This window comes from Pan paniscus, chromosome 18 (genome assembly GCF_029289425.2).
Source record: "Pan paniscus chromosome 18, NHGRI_mPanPan1-v2.0_pri, whole genome shotgun sequence".
NCBI classification, from domain to species: Eukaryota; Metazoa; Chordata; class Mammalia; order Primates; family Hominidae; genus Pan; species Pan paniscus.
The window spans coordinates 47,051,874-47,067,088 of record NC_073267.2 but is presented as its reverse complement, the minus strand read 5'-3'; positions in this window follow the sequence as shown (position 1 = coordinate 47,067,088).

Sequence of the window (15,215 nt, the reverse complement as noted above, 5' to 3'; positions counted from 1 at the left end):
CATTATATTCCATTGCATTCCATTCCATTCGGGTTCATTCCATTCCATTCCATTCCATTCCATTCCATTCCATTCCATTCCCTTCGTGTTGAATCCATTCCATTCCCTTCCATTCCATCCCATTCCATTCTATTCCATTCCATTCCGATACATTCCATTCCATTCCCTTCCATTCGTGTTGATTCCATTCCATGCCATGCCATTCCATTCCATTCCGGTTGATTCCATTCCTTTCCATTCCATTCCATTCCATTCCATTCCATTCCATTCCATTCCATTTCATTTCCTTCGTGTTGATTCCATTCCATTCCATTCCATTCCGTTCCCTTCCATTCCATTCCATTAGAGTTGATTCCATTCCATTCCATTCAATTCCATTCCATTCCATTTCATTCCATTCTCGATGATTCCATTCCATTCCATTCCATTCCATTCGGGTTGATTCCATTCCATTTCATTCCATTAGATTCCATTCCTTTCCATTCCATTCGTGTTAATTCCATGCCATTCCACTCCATTCCATTGCCTTCCATTCCATTCCATTCCATTCGGGTTGCTTCTATTCCATTCCAGAACATTCCATTCCATTCCATTCCGATTGATTCCATTCCATTCCGTTGCATTCCATTCCATTCCACTCCATTCCATTGTGGTTGATTCCTTTCCATTCCATTCCATTCCATTCCTTTCCATTCCGTTTCATTACATTCCATTCAATTTCATTCCATTCGGGTTGAATCCATTCCATTCCATTCCTTTCCATTATATTCCATTCCATTCCATTCCATTCGGGTTCATTCCATTCCATTCCATTCCATTCCATTCCATTCCATTCCCTTCGGGTTGAATAAATTCCATTCCCTTCCATTCCATTCCATTCCATTCGGGTTGATTCCATTCCATTCCATTCCATTCCATTCCATTCCGGTTTATTCCATTCCATTTCTTTCCATTCCATTCCATTCCATTCTGGTTTATTCCATTCCATTCCATTCCATTCCATTCCATTCCATTCCATTCCATTCCATTCTATTCCATTCTATCCCATTCCATTCCATTCCATTCGGGATGATTCCATTCCATTCCATTCCATACCTTTCCATTGCTGTTGATTCCATTCCATTCCATTCCATTCCATTCCACTCCATTCCATTCCATTCCGTTTGTGTTGATTCCATTCCGTTCCAATCCATACCATTCCATTCCATTCCATTCCGGTTAATTCCATTCCATTCCATTTCATTCAATTCCATTCTGGTTGATTCCATTCCATTTCTTCCTATTCCATTCCATTCCATTCTATTCCATTCCATTCCATTCTATTCGCGTTGATTCCATTCCATCCCATTCCATTCCATTCCATCCCATTCCATTCCATTCCATTCGGGTTGATTCCATTGCATTCCATTCCATTCCATACCATTTGCGTGGATTCCATTCCATTCCATTCAATTCCATTGCATTCCATTCCATTCGGGTTGATTCCTTTCCATTCCATTCCATTGCATTCCATTCCATACCATTCCATTCCATTCCACTCAGGTTGATTCCATTCCATTTCTTTCCATTCCATTCCATTCCATTCCATTCCATTCCATTCGGGTTTATTCCATTCCATTCCTTTCCATTCCATTCCATTCCATTCCGTTCCATTCCATTCCATTCTATGCCATTCCAATCCATTCCATTCCGTTTGATTCCATTCCATTCCATTCCATACCATTCCATTCCTGTTGATTCCTTTCAATTCCACTCCATTCCATTCCATTCCGTTTGGGTTGATTCCATTCCGTTCCAATCCATACCATTCCATTCCATTCGGGTTGATTCCATTCCATTCCATTCCATTCCATTTCATTGCATTCTGTTTGATTCCATTCCATTCCATTCCATTCCATTCCATTCTGGTTGATTCCATTCCATTCCATTCCATTCCATTCCATTCCATTTCATTACATTCCATTCGGGTTGATTCCATTCCATTCCATTCTATTCCATTCCATTCCATTCAATTCGCTTTGATTCCATTCCATTCGATTCCATTCCATTCGGATTGACTCCATTCCATTCCATTTCATTCCATTCTATTCCATTCCATTGCATTCCATTTCATTCCATTCGGGTAGATTCCGTTCTATTCCATTCCTATCCATACCATTCCATACCGGTTCATTCCATTCCATTCCATTCCATTCCATTCCATTCCATCCCATTCCATTTGGGTTGATTCCATTCCATTCCATTCCATTCCATTTCATTCCAATCCATTCGGTTTCATTCCATTCCATTCCATTCCATTCCATGCCATTCGGTTGTTTCCATTCCAATCCAGAACATTCCATTCCGTTCCATTCAATTCCGGTTCATTCCATTCCATTCCATTCCATTCCATTCTATTCCATTCTGTTTAATTCCATTCCATTCCATTCCATTCCATTCGAGTTGATTCCATTCCATTCCATTCTATTCCATTCCATTCCATTCTATTCCATTCCATTCCATTCTATTCGCGTTGATTCCATTCCATCCCTTTCCATTCCATTCCATCCCATTCCATTCCATTCCATTCCATTCCATTCGGGTTGATTCCATTGCATTCCATTCCATTCCATTCTATTCCATTCCATTCGGGTTCATTCCATTCCATTCCGTTCCATTCGATTCCATTCCATTCCATTCCATTCGGGATGCTTCCATTCCAGTCAAGAACATTCCATTCCATTCCATTCCATTCCATTCCATTCCGGTTGATTCCATTGCATTCCATTCCATTCCATTTCATTCCATTCGGGTTGATTCCATTCCATTACATTCCATTACATTCCATTCTGGTTGATCCTATTCGATTCCATTCGCTTCAATTCCATTCCATTCCATTCCATTCGAGTTGCTTCCATTCCATTCCAGAACATTCCATTCCATTCCTTTCCATTCTTTCCATTCCATTCTATTCGGGTTCATTCCATTCCATTCCATTCCATTCCGTTCCATTCTGGTAGAATCCATTCCGTTCCATTCCAATCCATTCCATTCCATTCCGATTGATTCCATGCCATTCCTTTCCATTCCATTCCGTTCCATTCCATTCCATTCCGATTAATTCCATGCCATTCCATTGCATTCCATTCCATTCCACTCCATTCCTCTGTGGTTGATTCCATTCCATTCCATTCCATTCCATTCCATTCCATTCCATTCCTTTCCAATCCGTTTCATTCCATTCCATTCAATTTCAATCCATTCGGGTTGATTCCATTCCATTCCATTCCATTCCATTAGGGTTGATGCCATTCCATTCCATTCAACACCATTCTATTCCATTTGGGTTGATTCCATTCCATTCCATTCCATTACATTACATTACATTCGGGTTAATTCCATTCCATTCCATTCCATTCGATTCCATTTCATTCCATTCCATTCGGGATGCTTCCATTCCAGTCAAGAACATTCCATTCCATTCCATTCCATTCCTATCCATTCCTTTCCATTCCGGTTTATCCCTTTAAATTCCAATCCATTCCATTCGTTTTGATTCCATTCCATTCCCTTCCATTCCATTCCATTCGGTTTGATTCCATTCCATTCCATTACATTGCTTTCCATTCCATTCCATTCGGGTTGATTCCATTACATTCCACTCCATTCCATTCTGGTCGATTCCATTCCATTCCATTCCCTTCATTTCCATTCCATTCCATTCCATTCTGGTTGCTTCCATTCCGATCCAGAACATTCCATTCCATTCCTTTCCATTACATTCCATTCCGTTCCATTCGGGTTCATTCCATTCAATTCCATTCCATTCCATTCTATTCCATTCCATTCCACTCGGGATGTTTCCATTCCATTTCATTCTATTACATTCCATTCCATTCCAATCCATTCCATTCTGGATGATTACATTCCATTCCGTTCGTGTTGATACCATTCCATTCCACGCCACTCCATTCCATTCCTTTAGGGTTGTTGCCCTTCAATTCCATTCCATACCATTCCATTATATTTGGGTTGATTCCATTCCATTCCATTCCATTACATTCGGGTTAATTCCATTCCATTCCTTCCAATTCGATTCCATTCCATTCCATTCCATTCCATTCGGGATGCTTCCATTCCAGTCAAGAACATTCCATTACATAACATTCCATTCCATTCCATTCCGGTTGATTCCATTGCATTCCATTCCATTCCATTTCATTCCATTCGGGTTGATTCCATTCCATTCCATTCCATTACATTCCATTCTGGTTGATCCTATTCGATTCCATTCGCTTCAATTCCATTCCATTCCATTCCATTCGAGTTGCTTCCATTCCAATCCAGAACATTCCATTCCATTCCTTTCCATTCTTTCCATTCCATTCTATTCGGGTTCATTCCATTCCATTCCATTCCATTCCGTTCCATTCTGGTAGAATCCATTCCGTTCCATTCCAATCCATTCCATTTCATTCCGATTGATTCCATGCCATTCCTTTCCATTCCATTCCATTCCGTTCCATTCCATTCCATTCCGATTAATTCCATTCCATTCCATTGCATTCCATTCCATTCCACTCCATTCCTCTGTGGTTGATTGCATTCCATTCCATTCCATTCCATTCCATTCCATTCCTTTCCAATCCGTTTCATTCCATTCCATTCAATTTCAATCCATTCGGGTTGATTCCATTCCATTCCATTCCTTTCCATTATATTCCATTGCATTCCATTCCATTCGGGTTCATTCCATTCCATGCCATTCCATTCCATTCCATTCCCTTCGTGTTGAATCCATTCCATTCCCTTCCATTCCATCCCATTCCATTGTATTCCATTCCATTCCGATACATTCCATTCCATTCCCTTCCATTCGTGTTGATTCCATTCCATGCCATGCCATTCCATTCCATTCCGGTTGATTCCATTCCATTCCATTCCATTCCATTCCATTCCATTTCATTTCCTTCGTGTTGATTCCATTCCATTCCATTCCATTCCGTTCCCTTCCATTCCATTCCATTAGAGTTGATTCCATTCCATTCCATTCAATTCCATTCCATTCCATTTCATTCCATTCTCGATGATTCCATTCCATTCCATTCCATTCCATTCGGGTTGATTCCATTCCATTTCATTCCATTAGATTCCATTCCTTTCCATTCCATTCGTGTTAATTCCATGCCATTCCACTCCATTCCATTGCCTTCCATTCCATTCCATTCCATTCGGGTTGCTTCTATTCCATTCCAGAACATTCCATTCCATTCCATTCCGATTGATTCCATTCCATTCCATTGCATTCCATTCCATTCCACTCCATTCCATTGTGGTTGATTCCTTTCCATTCCATTCCATTCCATTCCTTTCCATTCCGTTTCATTCCATTCCATTCAATTTCATTCCATTCGGGTTGAATCCATTCCATTCCATTCCTTTCCATTATATTCCATTCCATTCCATTCCATTCGGGTTCATTCCATTCCATTCCATTCCATTCCATTCCATTCCATTCCCTTCGGGTTGAATAAATTCCATTCCCTTCCATTCCATTCCATTCCATTCGGGTTGATTCCATTCCATTCCATTCCATTCCATTCCATTCCATTCCGGTTGATTCCATTCCATTTCTTTCCATTCCATTCCATTCCATTCCATTCCATTCTGGTTTATTCCATTCCATTCCATTCCATTCCATTCCATTCCATTCCATTCCATTCCATCCCATTCCATTTGGGTTGATTCCATTCCATTCCATTCCATTCCATTTCATTCCAATCCATTCGGTTTCATTCCATTCCATTCCATTCCATGCCATTCGGTTGCTTCCATTCCAATCCAGAACATTCCATTCCGTTCCATTCAATTCCGGTTCATTCCATTCCATTCCATTCCATTCCATTCCATTCTATTCCATTCTGTTTAATTCCATTCCATTCCATTCCATTCCATTCGAGTTGATTCCATTCCATCCCTTTCCATTCCATTCCATTCCATTCTATTCCATTCCATTCCATTCTATTCGCGTTGATTCCATTCCATCCCTTTCCATTCCATTCCATCCCATGCCATTCCATTCCATTCCATTCCATTCGGGTTGATTCCATTGCATTCCATTCCATTCCATTCTATTCCATTCCATTCGGGTTCATTCCATTCCATTCCGTTCCATTCAATTCCATTCCATTCCATTCCATTCGGGATGCTTCCATTCCAGTCAAGAACATTCCATTCCATTCCATTCCATTCCATTCCATTCCATTCCGGTTGATTCCATTGCATTCCATTCCATTCCATTTCATTCCATTCGGGTTGATTCCATTCCATTACATTCCATTACATTCCATTCTGGTTGATCCTATTCGATTCCATTCGCTTCAATTCCATTCCATTCCATTCCATTCGAATTGCTTCCATTCCATTCCAGAACATTCCATTCCATTCCTTTCCATTCTTTCCATTCCATTCTATTCGGGTTCATTCCATTCCATTCCGTTCCATTCTGGTAGAATCCATTCCGTTCCATTCCAATCCATTCCATTCCATTCCGATTGATTCCATGCCATTCCTTTCCATTCCATTCCGTTCCATTCCATTCCATTCCGATTAATTCCATGCCATTCCATTGCATTCCATTCCATTCCACTCCATTCCTCTGTGGTTGATTCCATTCCATTCCATTCCATTCCATTCCATTCCATTCCATTCCATTCCTTTCCAATCCGTTTCATTCCATTCCATTCAATTTCAATCCATTCGGGTTGATTCCATTCCATTCCATTCCATTCCATTAGGGTTGATGCCATTCCATTCCATTCAACACCATTCTATTCCATTTGGGTTGATTCCATTCCATTCCATTCCATTCCATTCCATTCCATTACATTACATTCGGGTTAATTCCATTCCATTCCATTCCATTCGATTCCATTTCATTCCATTCCATTCGGGATGCTTCCATTCCAGTCAAGAACATTCCATTCCATTCCATTCCATTCCTATCCATTCCTTTCCATTCCGGTTTATCCCTTTAAATTCCAATCCATTCCTTTCGTTTTGATTCCATTCCATTCCCTTCCATTCCATTCCATTCGGTTTGATTCCATTCCATTCCATTACATTGCTTTCCATTCCATTCCATTCGGGTTGATTCCATTACATTCCACTCCATTCCATTCTGGTCGATTCCATTCCATTCCATTCCCTTCATTTCCATTCCATTCCATTCCATTCTGGTTGCTTCCATTCCGATCCAGAACATTCCATTCCATTCCTTTCCATTACATTCCATTCCGTTCCATTCGGGTTCATTCCATTCAATTCCATTCCATTCCATTCCATTCCATTCTATTCCATTCCATTCCACTCGGGATGTTTCCATTCCATTTCATTCTATTACATTCCATTCCATTCCAATCCATTCCATTCTGGATGATTACATTCCATTCCATTCGTGTTGATACCATTCCATTCCACGCCACTCCATTCCATTCCTTTAGGGTTGTTGCCCTTCAATTCCATTCCATACCATTCCATTATATTTGGGTTGATTCCATTCCATTCCATTCCATTACATTCGGGTTAATTCCATTCCATTCCTTCCCATTCGATTCCATTCCATTCCATTCCATTCCATTCGGGATGCTTCCATTCCAGTCAAGAACATTCCATTACATAACATTCCATTCCATTCCATTCCGGTTGATTCCATTGCATTCCATTCCATTCCATTTCATTCCATTCGGGTTGATTCCATTCCATTCCATTCCATTACATTCCATTCTGGTTGATCCTATTCGATTCCATTCGCTTCAATTCCATTCCATTCCATTCCATTCGAGTTGCTTCCATTCCAATCCAGAACATTCCATTCCATTCCTTTCCATTCTTTCCATTCCATTCTATTCGGGTTCATTCCATTCCATTCCATTCCATTCCGTTCCATTCTGGTAGAATCCATTCCGTTCCATTCCAATCCATTCCATTTCATTCCGATTGATTCCATGCCATTCCTTTCCATTCCATTCCATTCCGTTCCATTCCATTCCATTCCGATTAATTCCATTCCATTCCATTGCATTCCATTCCATTCCACTCCATTCCTCTGTGGTTGATTGCATTCCATTCCATTCCATTCCATTCCATTCCATTCCTTTCCAATCCGTTTCATTCCATTCCATTCAATTTCAATCCATTCGGGTTGATTCCATTCCATTCCATTCCTTTCCATTATATTCCATTGCATTCCATTCCATTCGGGTTCATTCCATTCCATTCCATTCCATTCCATTCCATTCCATTCCATTCCCTTCGTGTTGAATCCATTCCATTCCCTTCCATTCCATCCCATTCCATTCTATTCCATTCCATTCCGATACATTCCATTCCATTCCCTTCCATTCGTGTTGATTCCATTCCATGCCATGCCATTCCATTCCATTCCGGTTGATTCCATTCCATTCCATTCCATTCCATTCCATTCCATTCCATTCCATTCCATTTCATTTCCTTCGTGTTGATTCCATTCCATTCCATTCCATTCCGTTCCCTTCCATTCCATTCCATTAGAGTTGATTCCATTCCATTCCATTCAATTCCATTCCATTCCATTTCATTCCATTCTCGATGATTCCATTCCATTCCATTCCATTCCATTCGGGTTGATTCCATTCCATTTCATTCCATTAGATTCCATTCCTTTCCATTCCATTCGTGTTAATTCCATGCCATTCCACTCCATTCCATTGCCTTCCATTCCATTCCATTCCATTCGGGTTGCTTCTATTCCATTCCAGAACATTCCATTCCATTCCATTCCGATTGATTCCATTCCATTCCGTTGCATTCCATTCCATTCCACTCCATTCCATTGTGGTTGATTCCTTTCCATTCCATTCCATTCCATTCCTTTCCATTCCGTTTCATTCCATTCCATTCAATTTCATTCCATTCGGGTTGAATCCATTCCATTCCATTCCTTTCCATTATATTCCATTCCATTCCATTCCATTCGGGTTCATTCCATTCCATTCCATTCCATTCCATTCCATTCCATTCCCTTCGGGTTGAATAAATTCCATTCCCTTCCATTCCATTCCATTCCATTCGGGTTGATTCCATTCCATTCCATTCCATTCCATTCCATTCCATTCCGGTTTATTCCATTCCATTTCTTTCCATTCCATTCCATTCCATTCTGGTTTATTCCATTCCATTCCATTCCATTCCATTCCATTCCATTCCATTCCATTCCATTCCATTCCATTCTATTCCATTCTATCCCATTCCATTCCATTCCATTCGGGATGATTCCATTCCATTCCATTCCATACCTTTCCATTGCTGTTGATTCCATTCCATTCCATTCCATTCCATTCCACTCCATTCCATTCCATTCCGTTTGTGTTGATTCCATTCCGTTCCAATCCATACCATTCCATTCCATTCCATTCCGGTTAATTCCATTCCATTCCATTTCATTCAATTCCATTCTGGTTGATTCCATTCCATTTCTTCCTATTCCATTCCATTCCATTCTATTCCATTCCATTCCATTCTATTCGCGTTGATTCCATTCCATCCCATTCCATTCCATTCCATCCCATTCCATTCCATTCCATTCGGGTTGATTCCATTGCATTCCATTCCATTCCATACCATTTGCGTGGATTCCATTCCATTCCATTCAATTCCATTGCATTCCATTCCATTCGGGTTGATTCCTTTCCATTCCATTCCATTGCATTCCATTCCATACCATTCCATTCCATTCCACTCAGGTTGATTCCATTCCATTTCTTTCCATTCCATTCCATTCCATTCCATTCCATTCCATTCTGGTTTATTCCATTCCATTCCATTCCATTGCATTCCATTCCATTCCGTTCCATTCCATTCCATTCTATGCCATTCCAATCCATTCCATTCCGTTTGATTCCATTCCATTCCATTCCATACCATTCCATTCCTGTTGATTCCTTTCAATTCCACTCCATTCCATTCCATTCCGTTTGGGTTGATTCCATTCCGTTCCAATCCATACCATTCCATTCCATTCGGGTTGATTCCATTCCATTCCATTCCATTCCATTTCATTGCATTCTGTTTGATTCCATTCCATTCCATTCCATTCCATTCCATTCTGGTTGATTCCATTCCATTCCATTCCATTCCATTCCATTCCATTTCATTACATTCCATTCGGGTTGATTCCATTCCATTCCATTCTATTCCATTCCATTCCATTCAATTCGCTTTGATTCCATTCCATTCGATTCCATTCCATTCGGATTGACTCCATTCCATTCCATTTCATTCCATTCTATTCCATTCCATTGCATTCCATTTCATTCCATTCGGGTAGATTCCGTTCTATTCCATTCCTATCCATACCATTCCATACCGGTTCATTCCATTCCATTCCATTCCATTCCATTCCATTCCATCCCATTCCATTTGGGTTGATTCCATTCCATTCCATTCCATTCCATTTCATTCCAATCCATTCGGTTTCATTCCATTCCATTCCATTCCATTCCATGCCATTCGGTTGTTTCCATTCCAATCCAGAACATTCCATTCCGTTCCATTCAATTCCGGTTCATTCCATTCCATTCCATTCCATTCCATTCTATTCCATTCTGTTTAATTCCATTCCATTCCATTCCATTCCATTCGAGTTGATTCCATTCCATTCCATTCTATTCCATTCCATTCCATTCTATTCCATTCCATTCCATTCTATTCGCGTTGATTCCATTCCATCCCTTTCCATTCCATTCCATCCCATTCCATTCCATTCCATTCCATTCCATTCGGGTTGATTCCATTGCATTCCATTCCATTCCATTCTATTCCATTCCATTCGGGTTCATTCCATTCCATTCCGTTCCATTCGATTCCATTCCATTCCATTCCATTCGGGATGCTTCCATTCCAGTCAAGAACATTCCATTCCATTCCATTCCATTCCATTCCATTCCGGTTGATTCCATTGCATTCCATTCCATTCCATTTCATTCCATTCGGGTTGATTCCATTCCATTACATTCCATTACATTCCATTCTGGTTGATCCTATTCGATTCCATTCGCTTCAATTCCATTCCATTCCATTCCATTCGAGTTGCTTCCATTCCATTCCAGAACATTCCATTCCATTCCTTTCCATTCTTTCCATTCCATTCTATTCGGGTTCATTCCATTCCATTCCATTCCATTCCGTTCCATTCTGGTAGAATCCATTCCGTTCCATTCCAATCCATTCCATTCCATTCCGATTGATTCCATGCCATTCCTTTCCATTCCATTCCGTTCCATTCCATTCCATTCCGATTACTTCCATGCCATTCCATTGCATTCCATTCCATTCCCCTCCATTCCTCTGTGGTTGATTCCATTCCATTCCATTCCATTCCAATCCATTCCATTCCATTCCTTTCCAATCCGTTTCATTCCATTCCATTAAATTTCAATCCATTCGGGTTGATTCCATTCCATTCCATTCCATTCCATTAGGGTTGATGCCATTCCATTCCATTCAACACCATTCTATTCCATTTGGGTTGATTCCATTCCATTCCATTCCATTCCATTCCATTCCATTCGGGTTAATTCCATTCCATTCCATTCCATTCGATTCCATTTCATTCCATTCCATTCGGGATGCTTCCATTCCAGTCAAGAACATTCCATTCCATTCCATTCCATTCCTATCCATTCCTTTCCATTCCGGTTTATCCCTTTACATTCCATTCCATTCCTTTCGTTTTGATTCCATTCCATTCCATTCCATTCCATTCCATTCCATTCCATTCGGTTTGATTCCATTCCATTCCATTACATTGCTTTCCATTCCATTCCATTTCATTCCATTCGGGTTGATTCCATTCCATTCCACTCCATTCCATTCTGGTCGATTCCATTCCATTCCATTCCCTTCATTTCCATTCCATTCCATTCCATTCTGGTTGCTTCCATTCCGATCCAGAACATTCCATTCCATTCCTTTCCATTACATTCCATTCCGTTCCATTCGGGTTCATTCCATTCAATTCCATTCCATTCCATTCCATTCCATTCCACTCGGGATGTTTCCATTCCATTTCATTCTATTCCATTCCATTCCATTCCAATCCATTCCATTCTGGATGATTACATTCCATTCCATTCGTGTTGATACCATTCCATTCCACGCCATTCCATTCCATTCCTTTACGGTTGTTGCCGTTCAATTCTATTCCATACCATTCCTTTATATTTGGGTTGATTCCATTCCATTCCATTCCATTCCATTACATTCGGGTTAATTCCATTCCATTCCTTCCCATTCGATTCGATTCCATTCCATTCCATTCGGGATGCTTCCATTCCAGTCAAGAACATTCCATTACATAACATTCCATTCCATTCCATTCCGGTTGATTCCATTGCATTCCATTCCATTCCATTTCATTCCATTCGGGTTGATTCCATTCCATTCCATTCCATTACATTCCATTCTGGTTGATCCTATTCGATTCCATTCGCTTCAATTCCATTCCATTCCATTCCATTCGAGTTGCTTCCATTCCAATCCAGAACATTCCATTCCATTCCTTTCCATTCTTTCCATTCCATTCTATTCGGGTTCATTCCATTCCATTCCAATCCATTCCGTTCCATTCTGGTAGAATCCATTCCGTTCCATTCCAATCCATTCCATTTCATTCCGATTGATTCCATGCCATTCCTTTCCATTCCATTCCATTCCGTTCCATTCCATTCCATTCCGATTAATTCCATTCCATTCCATTGCATTCCATTCCATTCCACTCCATTCCTCTGTGGTTGATTGCATTCCATTCCATTCCATTCCATTCCATTCCATTCCATTCCATTCCTTTCCAATCCGTTTCATTCCATTCCATTCAATTTCAATCCATTCGGGTTGATTCCATTCCATTCCATTCCTTTCCATTCTATTCCATTGCATTCCATTCCATTCGGGTTCATTCCATTCCATTCCATTCCATTCCATTCCATTCCATTCCATTCCCTTCTTGTTGAATCCATTCCATTCCCTTCCATTCCATCCCATTCCATTCTATTCCATTCCATTCCGATACATTCCATTCCATTCCCTTCCATTCGTGTTGATTCCATTCCATGCCATGCCATTCCATTCCATTCCGGTTGATTCCATTCCATTCCATTCCATTCCATTGCATTCCATTCCATTCGGGTTGATTCCTTTCCATTCCATTCCATTGCATTCCATTCCATACCATTCCATTCCATTCCACTCAGGTTGATTCCATTCCATTTCTTTCCATTCCATTCCATTCCATTCCACTCCATTCCATTCGGGTTTATTCCATTCCATTCCATTCCATTCCATTCCATTCCATTCCGTTCCATTCCATTCCATTCTATGCCATTCCAATCCATTCCATTCCGTTTGATTCCATTCCATTCCATTCCATACCATTCCATTCCTGTTGATTCCTTTCAATTCCACTCCATTCCATTCCATTCCGTTTGGGTTGATTCCATTCCGTTCCAATCCATACCATTCCATTCCATTCGGGTTGATTCCATTCCATTCCATTCCATTCCATTTCATTGCATTCTGTTTGATTCCATTCCAATCCATTCCATTCCATTCCATTCCATTCCATTCTGGTTGATTCAATTCCATTCCATTCCATTCCATTTCATTACATTCCTTTCGGGTTGATTCCTTTCCATTCCATTCTATTCCATTCCATTCCGTTCAATTCGCTTTGATTCCATTCCATTCGATTCCATTCCATTCGGATTGACTCCATTCCATTCCATTTCATTCCATTCTGTTCCATTCCATTGCATTCCATTTCATTCCATTCGGGTAGATTCCGTTCTATTCCATTCCTATCCATACCATTCCATACCGGTTCATTCCATTCCATTCCATTCCGTTCCATTCCATTCCATCCCATTCCATTTGGGTTGATTCCATTCCATTCCATTCCATTCCATTTCATTCCAATCCATTCGGTTTCATTCCATTCCATTCCATTCCATGCCATTTGGTTGCTTCCATTCCAATCCAGAACATTCCATTCCGTTCCATTCAATTCCGGTTCATTCCATTCCATTCCATTCCATTCTATTCCATTCTGTTTAATTCCATTCCATTCCATTCCATTCCATTCGAGTTGATTCCATTCCATTCCATTCTATTCCTTTCCATTCCATTCTATTCCATTCCATTCCATTCTATTCGCGTTGATTCCATTCCATCCCTTTCCATTCCATTCCATCCCATTCAATTCCATTCCATTCCATTCCATTCGGGTTGATTCCATTGCATTCCATTCCATTCCATTCTATTCCATTCCATTCGGGTTCATTCCATTCCATTCCGTTCCATTCGATGCCATTCCATTCCATTCCATTCGGGATGCTTCCATTCCAGTCAAGAACATTCCATTCCATTCCATTCCATTCCATTCCATTCCATTCCGGTTGATTCCATTGCATTCCATTCCATTCCATTTCATTCCATTCGGGTTGATTCCATTCCATTCCATTCCATTCCATTCCATTCTGGTTGATCCTATTCGATTCCATTCGCTTCAATTCCATTCCATTCCATTCCATTCGAGTTGCTTCCATTCCATTCCAGAACATTCCATTCCATTCCTTTCCATTCTTTCCATTCCATTCTATTCGGGTTCATTCCATTCCATTCCATTCCATTCCGTTCCATTCTGGTAGAATCCATTCCGTTCCATTCCAATCCATTCCATTCCATTCCGATTGATTCCATGCCATTCCTTTCCATTCCATTCCGTTCCATTCCATTCCATTCCGATTAATTCCATGCCATTCCATTACATTCCATTCCATTCCACTCCATTCCTCTGTGGTTGATTCCATTCCATTCCATTCCATTCCATTCCATTCCATTCCATTCCATTCCTTTCCAATCCGTTTCATTCCATTCCATTCAATTTCAATCCATTCGGGTTGATTCCATTCCATTCCATTCCATTCCTTTAGGGTTGATGCCATTCCATTCCATTCAACACCATTCTATTCCATTTGGGTTGATTCCATTCCATTCCATTCCATTCCATTCCATTACATTCGGGTTAATTCCATTCCATTCCATTCCATTCGATTCCATTTCATTCCATTCCATTCGGGATGCTTCCATTCCAGTCAAGAACATTCCATTCCATTCCATTCCATTCCTATCCATTCCTTTCC